We start from the raw sequence: 18,535 nt of genomic DNA on the forward strand, positions 1-18,535 counted from the left end.
AATCTTAAACCTGTAAGACACTAGGTAGTATTTAGAGCAAGCAGTTTTCTCACCCCCACTGGATTTTACGGTTCATAAGACATCCGGAGCTAGTATCTGGGCGCGTCCCAAACCCACAGCATATTTTAGTGACAACCATTCAACACAATTCTCATAACTATATTCATTCGTGATATAGAAAGTCGGATGGAACAGTGGGTTTCAGCAGATCATAACCTTTCCCATGATACCTTACATGGCCTGCCTTATATGCAATATCACAATTACATACGAATGATGAATATGGGGGTTACAGGGAGCTCCCTCAGAGTGTAGAGTGTCACAGGACAGAAACCTCAATATTTGAGAGAGAAAAAAGCCCCTGAATTTGTACAAAGGAGAAGAGCACCCAGAGTCTGTAAGGGTTTGTAGAGACCCCAATGTATTTTGGAGGCAGAAAAAGAGGAGCCTGCAATGGAGGGAGGGGAGAGATTCTAAGATTGGGCTGAAGAGGGGAAGAAAAAATCCAAAGGTGTATGTGGGAATCTGAGAGGATGAAGCCTGATTGGGGGAGGGGTGAACAGAAGAGGGCATCGAAGTTGAAGCAGAAGAGAAGAACCCCACAAGATTTAAATGTAAAAGAGAGAGTGGGAGAGAGAAAGAGAGAGAGAGAGAGAGAACACCTGAGAAGGTGAGGAGAGAGTCTGTTGTTACTGAACTCAGAGGCAAGAATAATCTGATTTTTCTTTCTAACAAAATGTTAAATGTAAAATAAAGGATTTTCAGTTCTGATTAAATCTATAAATCTGAATGCAAACTTAATCCTGGCACTGCTTATGCTCCTCCATACATTCTCTCATTGACTCAAGTTGATGCTGGGTTTGAGAATATAGTTGTGTATGCATCTGTTGGCAAATAATCATATCTATTTAGTGTCTTGTAGTTTTGATGCATGTCTATATTAACAATATGTAACTTGAGACAGTAGAAAGTTATTCCAGTGCAGAACTTCAGATGAACATCATGAATGCTCTTATTAGTCTTATTGCATAGAATTTTGCATTTGAAATCTTTGAAGCCCTTCAAATATACTGGAAATGGCACCTGACATTTCAAAAATATTTGAGAGACTGCCACCCTCCACCTCCAGGCAACCCTACGTGGATTTTGTTTTGCTTCTTTATAGCTTTCAGATGTTTTTTTAAGTCTGCTCTGGTCAGAGCTTTTTGATTTTTTTTGACACATTTCAACCAATCAGAATGTGTATCATGGTCAGAAAATTCATCAGTAGTACTGGCCCTAATTTTGAAATGCCGATTGTTAAAGAGCGCTACTTAAAAAAGCACAACCATATAAAAGAGAGGCCATGTCCAATCCAAAAAGCACATTTCTGAGACAAAAAACACAAGAGTATGAGCACAGCTCTCTGCAGGAGAAAGGAGGCTCTTGTAGTTAAAGCCCTGGATTAGAACTCAGAGATCCGTGGTTCAGCTCCTGGCTCTACCATACACTCCCTCATGTGACTTTGGACAAGTCACTCTATCTTTATGGGCCTCAATTTTCCATCTGGAAAATGGGAATAATTATATTTCCTTCCACCATCCTTTGTCTTTCTGGTCTCTTATAGGAGGGTGATGCTATAGTTAAGGTTTAGACCAGGTTTCTGTTTTAAATTCAACTCTTTTAACCGTTCTAAAATCCACATGGTTACTCAGATTGCCTTGAAAGCTGGTAAGCCTCATGAGTGTCTGGGATTCTGTAAGTGTTCCAAACTTTTAGATGTTTGACAAAGTTGTTCCCAAGATATTATGTCAGGGAAAAAAACAGCTTTTCTTAAAGGTGACAGATTTCAGCAGCATTTTTGTGCTCAGAGGGTACGTCTACGCTGCAGCTAGACACCCACAATTGGCCTGTGCTAGCTGATCTGGGCTCCAAGAATCAGGATATGAGGCTGTTTAATTGCAATGTAGACTTCCAGGCTCTGGCTGCCAACTTAGGCTCTGGGATCCTCTGACCTCAAAAGTCCTAGAGCTCAGGCTCCAGCCAACGCCTGGAAACCTACACTGAAATTAAGCAGCCCTCACAAGCCCAAATCAGCTGACACAGGCCAGCCATGAGTTTTTAATTGTAGTGTGGACACACACACGGACAGCGATTAAACCAGGGCTCAGATCATTGTGCCAGGGTGCCCAGCGCTTGAAGGTTCCTCCAACAGAGAGTGTGGCACCCACCAGCACTCTGGAGAAAATCAAATTAAAACTTTACGTGAAACATATTTTGCTTCTCTACATTACAGTATTAGAAGCATCCCCTTCCAAATGACATTTTAAATGGATTAACCTGATCATGTGTGGACAGAAGAGTTAACAGGATTGTTAGCCTTTGCTATTCTACAGCAACTGGATAGCTCAAAGGAATAATCAGTTGTCCTTTGATCCTAACCCCAAGTCAGTTTGACCTCCCACTTGGGGAGACATTTGGAAAAGGCAGGAGAGCAGATTATTAAAATGTGTGTCTGGGGAGTGTTATTTCTGGGAAATGTAATCAAAGTAGTTTTGTAAAAAAAAATTATGTTAATGCTTGCTGGCAGGGAGGACATTTTAGTGGTGCAGAAATGTGGGAATAAGGTTGAGAGGAATTTGGGGATGCACTGAGGGGAGGGGATAAATGGGGGTGGGTGGCAGAGGAGGTGAGGGGCCTGGAAGACTCAGGTGAGGGGGAAGGACACATGGGGTGAGTGGCAGGGTGTTTAGGGAGAATAAGGGGACAGGTGCCTGTCAGCCCCACATTCTTCCCTTCTGTGTGTGCCAGGATCTGGAGTGTCTGAGCCCCCATCCTACCCCCCACATGTGAATCAGGTTTTGGAGGGGTTGCATTTCTAAGGGTGTCTGAGTCCCGCTCCCTCCCTGTGTGTGCCAGGATCAGGGGAAGCCCTGCCCCTCTGGGTGGGCAGCGTAGAACAAGCATGCTCCGAGCAAGCACCAAGCACCAAGCCCCATTCCCCCCAGCACAAACCGGCAGCCACCAGATGTACACTGGCCCACTTGGCCCTGCGCTGTCCGCACACCCTGTCCCCTGGAGGCGGACCTGAGCTGAATCACACACACCCTGCTGAGCACCCTCCTCACTCAGAGACCCCCCAACAGACCCCTATGCCCAGTGCTGCTCTGCTGAGACTCTCTGCCTCTGCACCGGTCCCAGCTGGCTTGGGTCCAGGGGGTGGGTGAGGCTCCACATGTCCCAGGCAGCAGTGTTCGGAGCCAGAGCTGCACTGGGGAGTGGGGCAGACCCCTGCAACATGACACTCATGAGCTTGTCCTAACTGGGTACATCCACTGGCCCTGTGGCCACCAGCCCTGCCCAGCCCACATGGCAGAGACCAGCTTCTGGCTGGCAAGTGGGACCTGCTCATAGAGCAAGGCCTGGGTGCTGGACTTCTCCAGAACGACGGATCAAACCCAGTAGTGTGGATGGGTTAGACAGGTCCATAATGGGCCACTTCCCAGTGTAGGCCTGGTGCCATTGTAAACGCAGTACTGCACTTGACCCACATCACAAATTGTCTAGCACTGGGGAAGCATGGAGACTTATTGACATGAATGGCACAGTTCATAATTTCAGAGCCATTGTTTCAGGCTGTGTTCATCTCCATGAGGAGAACATCTCATTGAGATTAATGGAGTGCTTAACACTTCTCTAAGTTTGAAACCCACCCTAGGCAGAAATCTCAGAATGAACTTTAAATATTTGGGAAAAACCTGCCTCTCTTGAGGTTTTATTGTTTATTTTTGGGGAAATGTCACCTGAGCACAGCAGAATATTCAGAAGGGGCTTACACTGTTGTTGAAAAGAAAACAAATAACACATGTGACTGCTCACCAGGGAGAGGAGTGATTAAGGGTGCAAGAGCAGGTAGCAATATGGGTAGGGGAGTTTGGGTCTGTAGCAAAGGATGGGGGTATTACGGGGAGGGGAACACCTGGGAATGAGTGGTTGGGGGGAAGATACTTTGGTGAGCTCAGATAAGAGAGAGGGGTAGGGATTAGGGGGAGTGGAGAAGTAGGAGGGGTTGTGTTGGGAATATTTTGCTAGCTCGGCAGATGGTAGTGTGGGAAGCTTGAGATGTTTAAGTTTTTAGGTTGGGTTAATTAACCCTGGTCTACACTAGGCGTTTAAATCGGTTTTAGGAGCGTAAAACCGATTTAACGCCAAAACCGTCCACACTAGGAGGCACCTTATATCGATTTTAATGGCTCTTTAAACCGGTTTCTGTACTCCTCCCTAACGAGAGGAGTAACGCTAGTATCGGTATTAACATATCGGATTAGGGTTAGTGTGGACGCTGATCGACGGTATTGGCCTCCGGGAGCTATCCCACAGTGCACCAGTGACCGCTCTGGACCGCAATCTGAACTCGGATGCAGTGGTCAGGTAAACAGGAAAAGCCCCGCGAACTTTTGAATATTTCCTGTTTGCCCAGCGTGGAGCTCCGATCAGCACGGGTGGCGATGCAGTCTGAAATCAAAATAAAAAAAGAGCTCCCGCATGGACCATGCGGATGTGATCGCTGTAAGGGCAGGCAAATCCGTTCTATCAGCGCTCCGTTACAGAAGATGAAATTCAGAATCCTTTTTTAAAAATCTCCAGACAGACGCCATAGCAGGGACTCAGCGCACTGCAGCGTGACAAGCGTAACGGAAAGCCAAAGAATCAAATGGATGCTCATGGACTGGAGGACTGAAGCTATCCCACAGTTCCTGCAGCCTCCGAAAATTATTTGCATTCTTGGCTGAGCTCCAAATGCTTCTAGGGTCAAACACAGTGTCCGCGGGTCAGGGCATAGCTTGGCAATCTACTCACCCACCCCCCACCCACCCCCAGAAGCGAAAGGTAAAACAATCCTCTGACTCTTTTACATGTCACCCTATCTTTACTGAATGCTGCAGATAGACGCGATAGTGCAGCACTCAACACCAACATCCTTGCTCCCCCCCCCCCTGCCATGGGCAGCTGATGGTACAATACGATGGAAATCCATCCTCATCATCAGCATCAGCTGATCGTACAAAAAGATGGAAATCTATCCTCATCATCAGCCTCAGCTGATGGTACAAAAGGACTGGTAACCGTCCTCGTCATCAGCCTATTGGCCCTAATTTTTTCTGGTGGATGGATGGTGCAATATGGCTGGTAACCATCCTCATCATAGCAACAGGGGGCTGAGCTCCATCAGCCCCCACCCTTCATGTGTAAAGAAAAGATTCAGTTGCCCCTGGACTAGCAGTGGGATGCTGGGCTTCTCTCCTACACACTGCTTAATGTCCTGTCTGGACTATCATAGCAGCTGGAGGCTGCCTTCCACTCATTTCTCACTAACAAGTCAGTGTGTCTTATTCCTGCATTCTTTATTAATTCATCACACAAGTGGGGGGACAATGCTAGGGTAGCCAAGAAAGGCTGGGGGAAGAACGGAATCAACAGGTGGGGTTGTTACAGGAGCACCCCCTGTGAATAGCATACAGATAATAATTTCTGCAGGCTCTGACACAGAGCAGCTGTGCTCTCTGGTTCTATGATACGGTGGTTCTCTAGCACACTTGCCTATATTAGGCAGCACTGATTCTATTTTTAGATACCAAAAAGGAGGGATTGACTCAGGGAGTCATTACCAATTTTTGCTTTTGCGCCCCTGGCTGATCGGCCAGGGGCACTTATGACAGCAGCTAATGGTACAAAACGATGGAAGGTGCAATACGGCTAGTAACCAATCTTGGCTTTTGCGCCCCTGGCTGATTGGCCAGGTGCACTAGCAGCAAATGGTACAAAAGGACTGGTAGCCATGATCATCCTCAGTTCCAATTTATGGAAGGGTTTGGATGGTGCAATATGGCTAGTAACCATCTCTGCTGTCATGCAAAAGCAAAAGCATGCTTCTGTGTAGCGCTGCTGAATCGCCTCTGTGAGCGGCATCTAGTACACATACGGTGAGAGTCACAAACGGCAAAACAAGCTCCATGATTGCCATGCTATGGCATCTGCCAGGGCAATCCAGGGGAAAAAGGCGCGAAATGCTTGTCTGCCGTTGCTTTCCCAGAGGAAGGAGTGACTGACGACATTTACCCAGAACCACCCGCGACAATGATTTTTGCCCCATCAGGCACTGGGATCTCAACCCGGAAGTTCCAAGGGGCGGGGGAGGCTGCGGGAACTATGGGATAGCTAGGGAATAGCTACCCACAGTGCAACGCTCCAGAAATCGACGCTAGCCACGGACCATGGACGCACACCACCGATTTAATGTGCTTAGTATGGCCGCGCTCCACCCGATTTTATAAATTCTGTTTTACAAAACCGGTTTATGCAAATTCGGAATAATCCCGTAGTGTAGACGTACCCTTAGGCTGTGAGTTTTGTTATGAGAAGTTGGCCTTGGCTAACTTCTCTCTAGCAGGTAATAATAGGATAATAAATTAGAAAGCTGTCTAGGATGATGTTACCCTATGAAGTTATAGCAGTGCTTGTGTGTTTTTTGTTAACCAATTAGCAATTGCTTGCTTGCCTGCTTTAAGAGTATAAAGATGTATGCTGGAGAGAAATAAATGACTCTGTTACCAATCATACTGACTGCTGAACATATGTCCACGCCCGCATGAGGTGCACTGAGGTGCAACAAATGGTGACCCCGACGTGATTTGTATCGAATGAAAGTGTCGGTGGCCTGACCCAGGCGGAGAAGCCCTGAGCCCAGAGGCGAACGGCCAGGAGCCTGAGCCCAGAGGCGGGGAGTGCTTATCCGACGTGACTCGTATCGAGTGATGATAGTGTCGGGAGCCTGAGCCCAGAGGCGAACGGCCAGGAGCCTGAGCCCAGAGGCGGGCGGCTGGGCGCCGCGGCGGGAGTGCTTGAGAAGCCCCGGACCCGGCGTGATTCGTCGAATGATGATAGTGTCGGGAGCCTGAGCCCAGAGGCGAACGGCCAGGAGCCTGAGCCCAGAGGCGAGCGGAGGAGCTGCGGCGGGGAGTGCTGGAGAAGCCCCTGGGCGTCCGAAAAGAGAGGCGCACCTGAGCCCTGAGGAGAGCGGCTATAAGCCGCGGAGGAGAAGGGCGGCTATAAGCCGCGGTGGAGAAGGGCAGAGCAGCTAACGTGAGTACCGCTGTATCAGCTGAAGAAAAGATAACACAGAAGCTTTATTTGCACATTATGAACCGACAGGGGGAAAAGATTTCCCCTGCTGCACTGATTCACTTATTAAGAAGAGAGGGAGAGAAGCTCCCCTCTGATATGTTGTCCCGTCTGCTGCGGTGGGGACAGAGAAGGGAACCTTTTGTTAAGCCGAGTACAATTTTTAATAAAACTGTGTGGGAGCGGCTAGGCTCCAAGCTTTGGAAGTCGGTGGCTCAGGGCGATAAGGAAGCCTTTTCCCTGAGTCCAGTATGGAATAAGACAAAGAAGATAGTACAAACTCTCGTGGCCGAGGCAGGAGTGCAGGCGGCCCTTTTTAAGCTTTTCCGCCCAACGCCCGAAATGCCTTCTGTGTTGTCGGTTGGAGCCAGGGAGTTTTTCGGTGGCAAGGACACGGTGATACCTTTGGCTTCCGACCTGGATAATGTTGCCCCTGTTATGGTTCCACTACCCTCCAATACGCCCGAGCCTATGAAAACAGCTTTGCCGTATGCACCCCCTCCCAAGCCATGCCGTGTCCACGGGACCTGGGGGTGTCACGAATGCGGGGAAATAAAGGAGGCTCGGGTGAGACACGTGCCATCACAAGTCTATCCCAATTTGACTACGCCTATTCAGTTTACCCAGTTTAATGTCTTTTATAAGAAAATTGAGCGCCAGGGTCAACAGCTGCAGGCCATTTATAATAAGTTAAATCAAATGCAAGGTCTTCCAGCTGGATCATTGTGGAAAGAGGGGGAGCAGGCAGAGGCTCGTGAGGAGGTGCTCCGCTGGAAGCGAGCCCTGGACGGGAAAGCTTTGGAGTGCATGGCACAGGCAGAGGCTCGTGAGCAGGCAGAGGCACGTGAGGAGGTGCTCCGCTGCAAGCGAGCCCTGGACGGGAAAACTTTGGAGTGCATGGCGCAGGCAGAGGCTCGTGCCATGGCCCCGGAGGTCGTTCGGACCTACAAGCAAGTAAGTTGTTTTGGCAGCAGCCCGGAGAAGGCGTCCCACGCTGGCTGGTCTGAGCCGGGGACAGTGCCGGGAATACCGTTATGCTTCTCCGGTATGAGCAGCAACAGCTGGGTGTTCTGACACAGGATTTACAGTTTAAAAGAAGCCAAGCAGGGAAAGAAAAGGACAAGGTAACGTGCTGGCTAATCTCTCCCTCGTCCGCTGCAGCCCCCACGTCCTGATTATTTCCCCCGTAGAAGCTGAACCACGACGGTGGTGGAAAAGAAGAAAAAACACTCACGTTGTTGATATTGCCAAAGACCAGAAATTCCTGACTAAAAAGACATTGAGAACTGACCCTGGTGAAGAAATAAAGAATTGTACACTGGCAGGAAGAAATTTGGGACTCCTGCTAAAAAATGTGGTATTGATTGGATTTTGGGGTTTATTCTACAGGCTGCGCCCTGTGTTTTGGATAAAATTTTAGCATGTATTGCCCCCCCCCAACTGGATTGTAAATGATATTACCCCCCCCATTACTAACCCCGGTTTTTTTAGAGTTTAATTGTTTTTTGTTTTTAAAGTTTGAGAAAACTCAGCCAAAAGGTTTGTTGAGTATTCTCAAGGGGGGGGGGGAGTTTATGGTGTTATTAGGCATAAATTTAGGTAATTTGGGAGAATGGCTTTGAATTTATGTGACCCAAAGTACCTTTATGTAAAGTGCTTTTGTTAGCCTTATTAGATTTTGTTAATTTTGTGTTATGTGCTGATTATTGGTTGTTGTAGATTGCTTGATACTAGATGTAGCCTATATTTAAAATAGATAGGCTGATTGCAGATGTTGTAATTAAAGTTATATGCATAAAATGTAGCCCCCACGGTGGGAAAGTATAGATAATTGCTCGCAGTAGAGATTAGAAGGGTGGGGGCTAGTTAAGAAGTACACCCTCCTAGCTAAATTGATAGTGAAATAAGTTGGTGTTCATGTAAGGAACGGTTTAGGAAGAGGAAAAAAGGATCGGGCCCAGGCGGGTAGGCAACGGACAGAGAAGCTGAAGAGGAAAAAAGGATCGGGCCCAGGCGGCGGGCAACAGACAACAAGCTTGGAAAACTGGTTGATAACCTTGAGGGTGTAGTTGATAGAAAAGGTAATTAACTACAAGCGAGTAATGTTAGGCAGAGTAAAAAGTTAACTCTGTGGTTGCTAAAGGGAATAATAGCTGAATTTTGTAAAAATGCTGAGAGAGAAAAGTTTTTGGTGTTTTGAAATTTTTGTAAATACATGTAGGCAAAGAAATTAGTTTGTAATTGTTTGGCCATAAATAATTTTGTTGCATTAATTGAAGATTGTATATTGTGCTATGTAATTGTAATTGTATTAGGCTACGGGCATATAAGTGGTGATTTTTTTTGTGTGTTTAAAAGTAGAAGTTAATAGTAAGAACCCTTAAGCTGTGAATAGCTTTGAATTTAGAAGTAAGCCAGGATGCAATTGTATTACTGTAAATGATTTAATTGCTGAAGTGATTCCCCTGTTTTGCCTGAAATTAATAGGGTATTTGTGTATTTTAAGTAATGATTGATTGCCCAGTAGGGGTATATTTGTTTTTGTTTTTTAGATATTTAAGAGAATTGATGTTAGCTGTATAGTATTTAATGTACCATGCATTTATGTACAGAGTTAAATTCATGTTATGTGTTTTATGTTTTGTGTTGTGGTGTTTGTTTGTTTGTTTGTTTTCTGGCCAGAAGTGTTTTTTGCATTTTATGTGGTTTATGTTGTGTTTTTTCTAGGACCCCCCCCTCCCTCAGTGTCAGTTTGATCGCCTGACATCTGAGGGATGATTTGGTAATAGAAGTTTGCCACAAGTTGGTGTGCTATAGAGAAGGGGGGAATCCTGTAGAATTTACACCATTTATTTGTTGTGCTTTGTTTTTGTTTGGTGTTGTTGGGGTTATGTTAAGAATTGCATGGTTATATAGGTTGGTTTTATAAAGTTTTAATTTTGGCTTGTGATAGATTGTGGTGTTATGTTGTTATAAGTTGGAAATGTTTTGCTATTGTTTTTTTTTTGTTTTGATTTTGAGTTAAGGGGGGAGGTGTTGGGAATATGTTGCTAGCTCGGCAGATGGTAGTGTGGGAAGCTTGAGATGTTTAGGTTTTTAGGTTGGGTTAATTAGGCTGTGAGTTTTGTTATGAGAAGTTGGCCTTGGCTAACTTCTCTCTAGCAGGTAATAATAGGATAATAAATTAGAAAGCTGTCTAGGATGATGTTACCCTATGAAGTTATAGCAGTGCTTGTGTGTTTTTTGTTAACCAATTAGCAATTGCTTGCTTGCCTGCTTTAAGAGTATAAAGATGTATGCTGGAGAGAAATAAATGACTCTGTTACCAATCATACTGACTGCTGAACATATGTCCACGCCCGCATGAGGTGCACTGAGGTGCAACAGGCTTGGAGAATGTTGTAGACCAGTTGGCCACCAGTTTACCTTTATTATATTCACTGCTTTGCTTTATATTCTGCTTGATCATATTCACCAGTAATGCAAGGAACCTACAGGCTCGTATTCTGTAAGACACTGGCTTCAGCAGTTTGCATGGGGCTTGAGGCCTGCGACCTCTGGCACAAATAAACTCAGGTAACTCATATATTTTGGGGAACTAGAAATAGAGTGTAGGGGGGAATTTTGTCCATAATGAGATTAGCCAACCACAGAACATGAACTAACACCAGCTTCTGAAAGGTTTTGGATGGAACATCCGACTGCAAGAGTGCCATGGCAATGAACTGACGTATACGATAATGGGGTGAAATCATGAATATATTAACCTGTAGAAGAAGGACACCTGAACATTGGTAACAGGAGGTGGAAATACAAATAAGGAAAAGGGGATAAACCCCTACTGAATAGGCATTAGACATATTAACGTCAGTGTAACATATTATAAAAGTGGCATCCCAGCCTCTGGGCAGTGGAAGAGTGAGAGAACTGTAGCCCTTAGGAAGGGCTAAGCTAACCATGAATACATCCCAAAAAAAAAAATCTCAAAACAAGCACTCAGCATTTTCTGAAAAGTACCCAACTGAAGATGGGCAAGTGGATCAACTCTCCAAACTCAACTACAGCTGCAAAACAAACAGGAAATTATTCAGAAATTAAAGAAATGCCTCTCTCTGCAGAAAGACAAACAGAAGGACCAAATAAATGCAAACAACACATCCAGTATAAGCAAATTGATTACATCAGTTCAGCTCAAGCATATTCAAGGGCTAGGATGATGGCCTCTGGTGAAGATGAGGAAGATGACCGTTATGAGGAAGATAATGGCTAACATTTCAGGTTGTTCTGCAAGGATGGTGTGAGTAGGGATGTTCAGACGTAGCTTCTGTGTTATCTCTATCTACCTTACTGAGTTAGAGTGTGTGCGACTTTGCTAAATGTATTAATAAATTATATATTTGTAAATATAAAAGAGTTCCTATAATGTGAGTGTTGCACCTGCGCACATGAGGGTTCCCAACTAACTAATAATTTTAATAATACTGGGCCTGATCTTGGAACAAGAACTTGTCTACCCTCAAAGTAATAACTGAAAATTCATATTCATAATCGATAGATCAAGGTACAATGTGAGTAGTAGCAGAAGAAGATGGAGGTTTAGGGGTGGGGGGCCTTGTCAGCCCTGTATTCTCCCCTTCTGTGTGTTTGCTGAGATCTATGAGAGCCCTACCGCTTTGCAGGGCTCTGAGCCCCTCTCCCTGCCCACTGTATGTTCTGGGAGCTGGGGTCCCCGCTCCTCTTGGGGGATCTGAACTCCCCTCTCTGAACCTCCCTGGGGGCTGGAATGGGGGTGGGAAAGAAGGTAACAAATTTAATATCTGAAATCCAGACAAAGAATAGTTAAAATACACATCACCCCTGTGTGGGGGTAGAGAGGAGGCTGGCCAGAAGATGTGAGGGGAGTGTCCCGGAGGAGGGGTGGACTGGGTGGACCTGGGACATGGCTGGGGAAGTTTAGCTGAAGCAGGGCCAGGAGTCCCAACTGGAGCTGGGCAGTAGGAGTGAAGGGCCCAGCTCTGTGTGCGGTTTGGACTGTGTAGCCAGGGAAGTGTGCAGCCGTTCAGTAAGCTGCTGCCTGTGATATGCACAGGCAGCAGCATATGGCAGGAGACAGCAAGGAGAAACCTCATACATGTTAATGTCTTCTACAGTACCAACCAATGGCTTAATGCAGTGGTTCCCAAACTGGGGTTTGTGAAACCCTGGAGGTTTACAAAATGTTACAGGGGGCTCTTGGGGATTTGTTTTGCTGTTTTTAAAATTAAATAGGCTGCTAGTGTTGTTTTTAAAGTTATTATGAAGAACAAGTTTAAGCTTCGTTGTATTGTGCGTTGTGTGCCTGGACTGCTGAAGACCTGAATGCTTGTGTAGGAGGAACTCTTTGAGTTGCCTTCTTAAATACCTTCATGCTGCTTCACATCTGATACTCCCTGATGAAACATAGGAGCCTTGTCTTATAACTGGCTTAATCAAAGTGATACAAGCTACAAAAGTGATATCTTGGAAGAGTGTTGCCATTTTCATAATGTAATAAAATACTGTAATGATAAATAATAATTAATAATAAATAGTGTGTAATAAGCATGTCATAAAACTAGATCATTGCTTTTATAATTTATGCTCAGGTAAGGGAGAAAATCCCTGCAAACATTTTAGGAGGGAGTTTGCGAGATTTGACATTTTAGTGAAAGGGTTCACAAGTTGTTAAAGTTTGGGAACCACTGGCTTAATGGGATGGGAAGGAGACTGGGAGCTGGAAATATTGGTTCAGGGGCTACATGTTGTAGGGAATATTTGTGTAGAGGGTGGAGGAAAGAAACACACCAGTCTTCTCTCACATGCTAAAAGCTCTGTAACTACCATGTCATAAAACTGTCAAGGTTTTGGGATTTAAAGCATAGAAGAGATTTCTCTCACTGGCCCTGTTAACAGCTGCTCATTGTAAACATTTCAAAGTACAACCACTATCCTCTTTCCGCTATAACAAAATATATGAGAGGCAGAGGAGCACTGAGGGATCACAAAGCAACCATGCATCGTAGCGGAAAGACTGTTGGACTGGGACTATTCCTAGCTCTGCCGCCGCGTGAGCTTGGGCACCTGTAACAGCACCACCAAGGGGCACCTTCCATAACAACATGTCCTAGCACAGTGAGGCCCTGATCTCAGCCAAGGCATTTTACCACTACTGCAATACACTAATAATTTTATTAAAGTTCACATTACACAGGTTTGAAGGAAAGGCACTGTATATCTGGGGTGAAGCTTGGGTTATGAAAAATTAAAAGCCTTGTTTATAAAGCTGATGAGATACATAGGGTACATAACATGCATTGTTCCAGATTCATGTATGTGAGGAGTTTTTAAAAGTGGTAGGGAATAAGTGTTCTCGGGTACATTGTTTTGGGCCTCGCAATTGAACACATCCTTGAAGCAGGAAAAGAGTCTCTCAGATGGGATAGCGCAGTAGGATGAGAGCCCATCAAGGATCTCTCTCATGGCTTTCAGGCAGTTCGTCCTGTAGAGTTTTTGGATATGGGATGCAGCCAATGGGTCATAGCAGTGGCTGGCATTCCTTCTCCTGCCTTCTCTGGTGGTGGTGTCACGGTTTGGTGCGGGAAACCTGCAAGCAGTCTGCATGCCCTCCTGGGGTTCCCTTCTCCTTGATGCGATTTCCGCAGACAGTTCCACAGTCAGTCTGTCCATAAGGGCGTCAAAGTCCTCGAAGGAGTCCGTTTTCTCCAGCTCCTCCATCCAGGCTTTCTGCCATGGTGTGGCAGCCTTTGCCCATGGCTGCCGCTCCTCCAGCTGCCCTGCCTCCACAGGCTTGGGCTGGGAAGCTGCTGCAGGTACAACCTGCTGCCTCATTACCTCCCAAAGTTAAGAGAGGTGCTTGGGCGGATCTTGAGGCTAAGTGTGGTTGAGGGGGACTTCTCCCAGTGTTTCTGGGGCAGCGCTGGCTCTTTCAGGAGGGAGGGGGGTTCTGGAAGTGCTGATGTTGGATCTCAGAGGGACACAGTCTTGCTTGGAAGAACTGGGACAGGTGCTGGTTCTCCTGCGGGCGGTTTTTAGCTGGGGAGTCCTTGGTGGAACACGGGACCTTCTGCAGATGGGGACTAGCTGGGCAGCCCTGGAGGCAGTGCTGGATCTCCCAGGGGCGAGGTCCTGCTGTGTGGTCTGGGGGCTGTGGGCAGCTCCTCCATCAGCTGTGTCTCACCAGGCAGCCTGCAAGCTGGCTGCTCCGATGGCAGAGTGGTGCAAGGTTACATTCGGGGGAGCGCAGACCTGTCTTGTGTCAGTTTTGAGCTGGATGGTCTGTATGAGGTCACTTAGCCATCTAGTGAGGTTGCTGCCTTGCAAAAGGGCATTGATCCTCCTCGCAGTGGGGTCCAGCACGGGGATTCTGAAGATAGGGCTGATCCTTCTGGCCGGGGCGACCTGTTTGTCGGTCCCTGGGACGGGGACTGTCCTTCCCTCGGTAAGTGGTTGGGATGCCCTTTGTGACTCTGGTGACGCTGGCTGAGGTGCTGAAGCCGGACCTACAACTACAGGTTGTTCCTCCCTGGTCTGGCACCCTGAACCAGGGCATTTTCCAGACCAGAGAAGGTCTATGCTAGCACCTCTTCTGCTGCCGGCTGCAGGGCTCTGCGCCAGCGGCAGGGGCCAACCCGGCATTGATCTGGCGGGGGAGCGCGTGGGGGAAGAGGCTGGGCGGCTGCGGAGACAGGAGTGCAGCCCCATGGGTGGGTGCCAGGGCTGAGGGGACAAAACTAATACCTAAGAATTCCCCATGCCTCCAACCAAAGAATGACCCTCAGCAGGATCCGCAGCCATGTGCTCCCCAACGGCACTCCTGGCCCCACTGCCAGCTGCGGTGATATGCTCCTTTGACTGTTTTAAGGAGAGAGGAAAATCAAGTCTTCGGAGACAACTGTTTATAGAGAGTAACTGACAATCAGTACTATAGGAGGCTGTGTAATTTTTTTATAATCCCTGTGCTCACTGACATTAAGAGAGCCACATACAAAATTATCCTCCAGACCAGTACTCATCAGAAAAAATAAGAAAAAGACAGAAAGAGGGGGAAAAAACAACCAAACTGCAAACAAAACCACCAAGTGTTCTTATATCCATTAATCCACAATATTTCAATTGGTCAAAGACAGACATGCTTTGGTTATCACTTTATTCAGTCTATACTGCCTCTGAATGTCAAATTCAGACACAGAGACACATCTCATAGCATACTGAGCAAAGTCAGGCAACAAAACCAGATTAAGTTCAGGAAACCAATCTGCCACATCTAGACCACGTTTCCCTGTAGTCTCATCCAGAAACCTGCCATAGCATCCGGGGTGTATCCCCCTTCAGGGAGTTCAGGTCCAAAAGAATCTATGAGTTTTTCATCCCATACTCTCATACTCAGAGTCATTACTGACATCAAGGGGCGAGGAGCGGGGAACCTCAGAGAGACTGGGGGGGGGGGGGAGGGTGCCAGGGCTGATACCTAAGAATTCCCCATGCCTCCAACCAAAGAATGACCCTCAGCAGGATCCGCAGCCATGTGCTCCCCAACTGCACTGACCAAACTAATCCACTGGGGCCTTCAATGGCTGTTTTTTATTCTGGAGTTTTGCCAACAAGTCATAATCCACAGCCAAAGCTGTGGAAACCACAGCAACAGGCCCAACCTCCATTTCTCAGACAGGCTCTGGCTGGTAGTCCACTGAATCAGGAGCCACAGAACCAATAATATCATCTCCCCTTGGGTGTAAAGGGGCTACTAACCCCCTCTCCTCCAGAACCAACATTCCCAGAGATATCTGGGGCCTGGTGGCACTCAGTCCCTGCCACAGCCACCCCACCCTGTGCTTTACACTTGGAATGACCCACATTGCGAGGCACATGGCACCAGGGGCAGCCTGCCTCTTCTTTGGGCACTGATTGACTCAATGTGTCAGACCCCCTCAACAAAAATAGGCCACATCCTCAGTGGCAACAAACATGATGTTGGCACCCTCCCCAATCCTATACTTCAGGGACACTTTAAATACTTTGGAAGCGCAGCTTAATATCATATAAAGCTGCTGATGAAAGGACAAGACATGCTGAACTTCTGGGCTTTACAGCCCAAAGGAATACTCCTAATAGGCCTAGTGACTTACCATAATTTGCCAGGCCTCTGGCCGGCTGCTCATTTCCTAAAAATGAAGGGACATTAGAAACAGCAAGTGTAACAGCAGGTGTTGAGAGGGGCACAACAGGGACAAAAACACCCTAATCCCCTCCACAACCACCTGCTCAAGGAGGCTATGTGTAGCAAAAAACAACACAGCCTTGCTCATGTGGGAGGCAATACATCACATTCTTAAACACAATGACCTTCCCCACAGCTAGAACATGCTCCTCCACCAAGTCAAAGTCTGGAGGCAAAATCCAAACCCCATAGCCACACGTTAAACCCTCAGACTCTGAAACAAACTGCAGTCATTGTCCCCCTGGACCCTCGACCAACCATCCCAGTCCAGAGGGTGCACAAAAGCCAGCTAAGACAAAAGAAATCCTGAAATAAACCCACAACTATCAAAAAATAATGAACCATACACAGAAAAAATGTCCCCAAAGCACAGACAACAGCAAAGCACACTCACTCTCAACCTCCATCCTAAATAATTTCACAGTCCTCAGTGAGAGTATTGGTGACATTAGGCATGGCCCTAGGTAACTCAGGAGGGTGGAAAACCACAGTGTCAATGAAGCTTTCCTGTACCAGGCCTGAATGAGCCAAAGTTAATTCTGTGCTTGCCCAAAGTGCTTCCATGTTTAAACTCTAATCGACCTCACAGGCTAGCAACTGAGAATGGAATGTGTAACAGCTGGTTATCAGTGCAACACTGGTACCAGGAGGTAATAATGAGGCCTGCTTGCACCTGGCTAAGGGCGGGCAGGATAACAAATCAAAGAAAGTAAGACAAGATAACGGTTCAAGAAAAAGTCACTAACGAGATGAATTGTTTGCTGCCAAGTATGATTTAACCTGCTTAATGTAATTGCTGCTGCATAGTGTACCTGCTACATGAGAATGTAAGGGGGGAGGGGGGAAGAAAGGGGGAGGAGTGGGGGTAATAGGAATGCTTAGCTGAAGTTATGTATAAAGAGAGAAAAACTGCTCGTATCTGTGTGCTTGATTTGAGACGCCTCTGTCTCCTTGCACCGCTTTGAGATCTCAAATAAACTTTGTCTGCTTCTCCACCTTGGTGTGTTTATTGGAGCGAAGCACACCGGGCAACGAACCTTCCCTGTTGCTGTCCTCGGGGCATTAAGTGCCAGCAACAAGAGAGATCCCCCTGTACTTCCCACTCTGTGCGTGTGTGTGTGTGAGAGAGAGAGAAATCTCCATGCATGTGTGATCCCGGAGCACTGCTCAGGTTTGGCCTGGCTGCTCCCCATCATGACCACAAATCTCCTCCCTTAAATTAATTTGAAACTATTGGTCACTGTGTTCATAAGCCTCATATGGGGTTTTCCAGCTCCTGAAGCTCCAGTGTGAGTCTCTAGGGAGCCCTACTAAAAGTGACTGCAGCTAAAATGGCTACAGTGCTCTTGGACCCCGTGCTTAGCATGCCTGGAGTCAGGGCTAAGAACTGAAGAAACAAGGAGCCCTGGCTGGGCCTAGGTTGAGAGGCTTTTGCACGGGGTGACCTGGAAAGGTTGTCACCAGATTATTATATAATCTTAACACCTTCCTTCCCCAGATCCTATTTTCCTGTGACCAGTACATTTCATATTTCTGTTACAGTGTTATTTTTGGTGTCATTCATTTGCTGAAGCTTATTTCATTTACTATATTGTCCCCTGTATACTGGGCTTTACGCTTCTTTAGAGATTGAAGTATTATCATGGCTTTATCAAAGGACAGCCAGCCTGTGCATTGGACACAGTGCAGAGTCTCTTTGAGTGGAGATACCAGGAGCCAAAAAAGAAAAAGAACCCATAATCTGATCCGTGGAAGGAGTGGAGAGAAAATGCCAGACATATTGGTGATACCAAGTGTCTGGGAGAGAAAAGGGAGGAGGGGTTACATAGTATTACAATAAAAACAAGTTTTAAAACTGAAAGACATGTTTAAAAGAAAACCTGAAGAAAAGTTAAAAGAAAAATAATGTAGCTAAAAGTTGTTTTGTTAAGTTTGCCAGGGATCCAAGTGGAGTCTTCGGTGAGCATTTAAAATAACAATAACTTTAGTCACAGCCTGAAGTAAAGGAAGAAAAGGCTTTTCATGCTGGTTTCTATGTTGTTTGAAAGTGACTCACAGGGACTGAGTCCTCATTTAAGAGTTAGGTCCAAAGTATTTTGAACGTAAAGAATTCAATGA

This window comes from Mauremys reevesii, unplaced genomic scaffold (assembly GCF_016161935.1).
Source record: "Mauremys reevesii isolate NIE-2019 unplaced genomic scaffold, ASM1616193v1 Contig2, whole genome shotgun sequence".
In the NCBI taxonomy this organism is placed as follows: domain Eukaryota; kingdom Metazoa; phylum Chordata; order Testudines; family Geoemydidae; genus Mauremys; species Mauremys reevesii.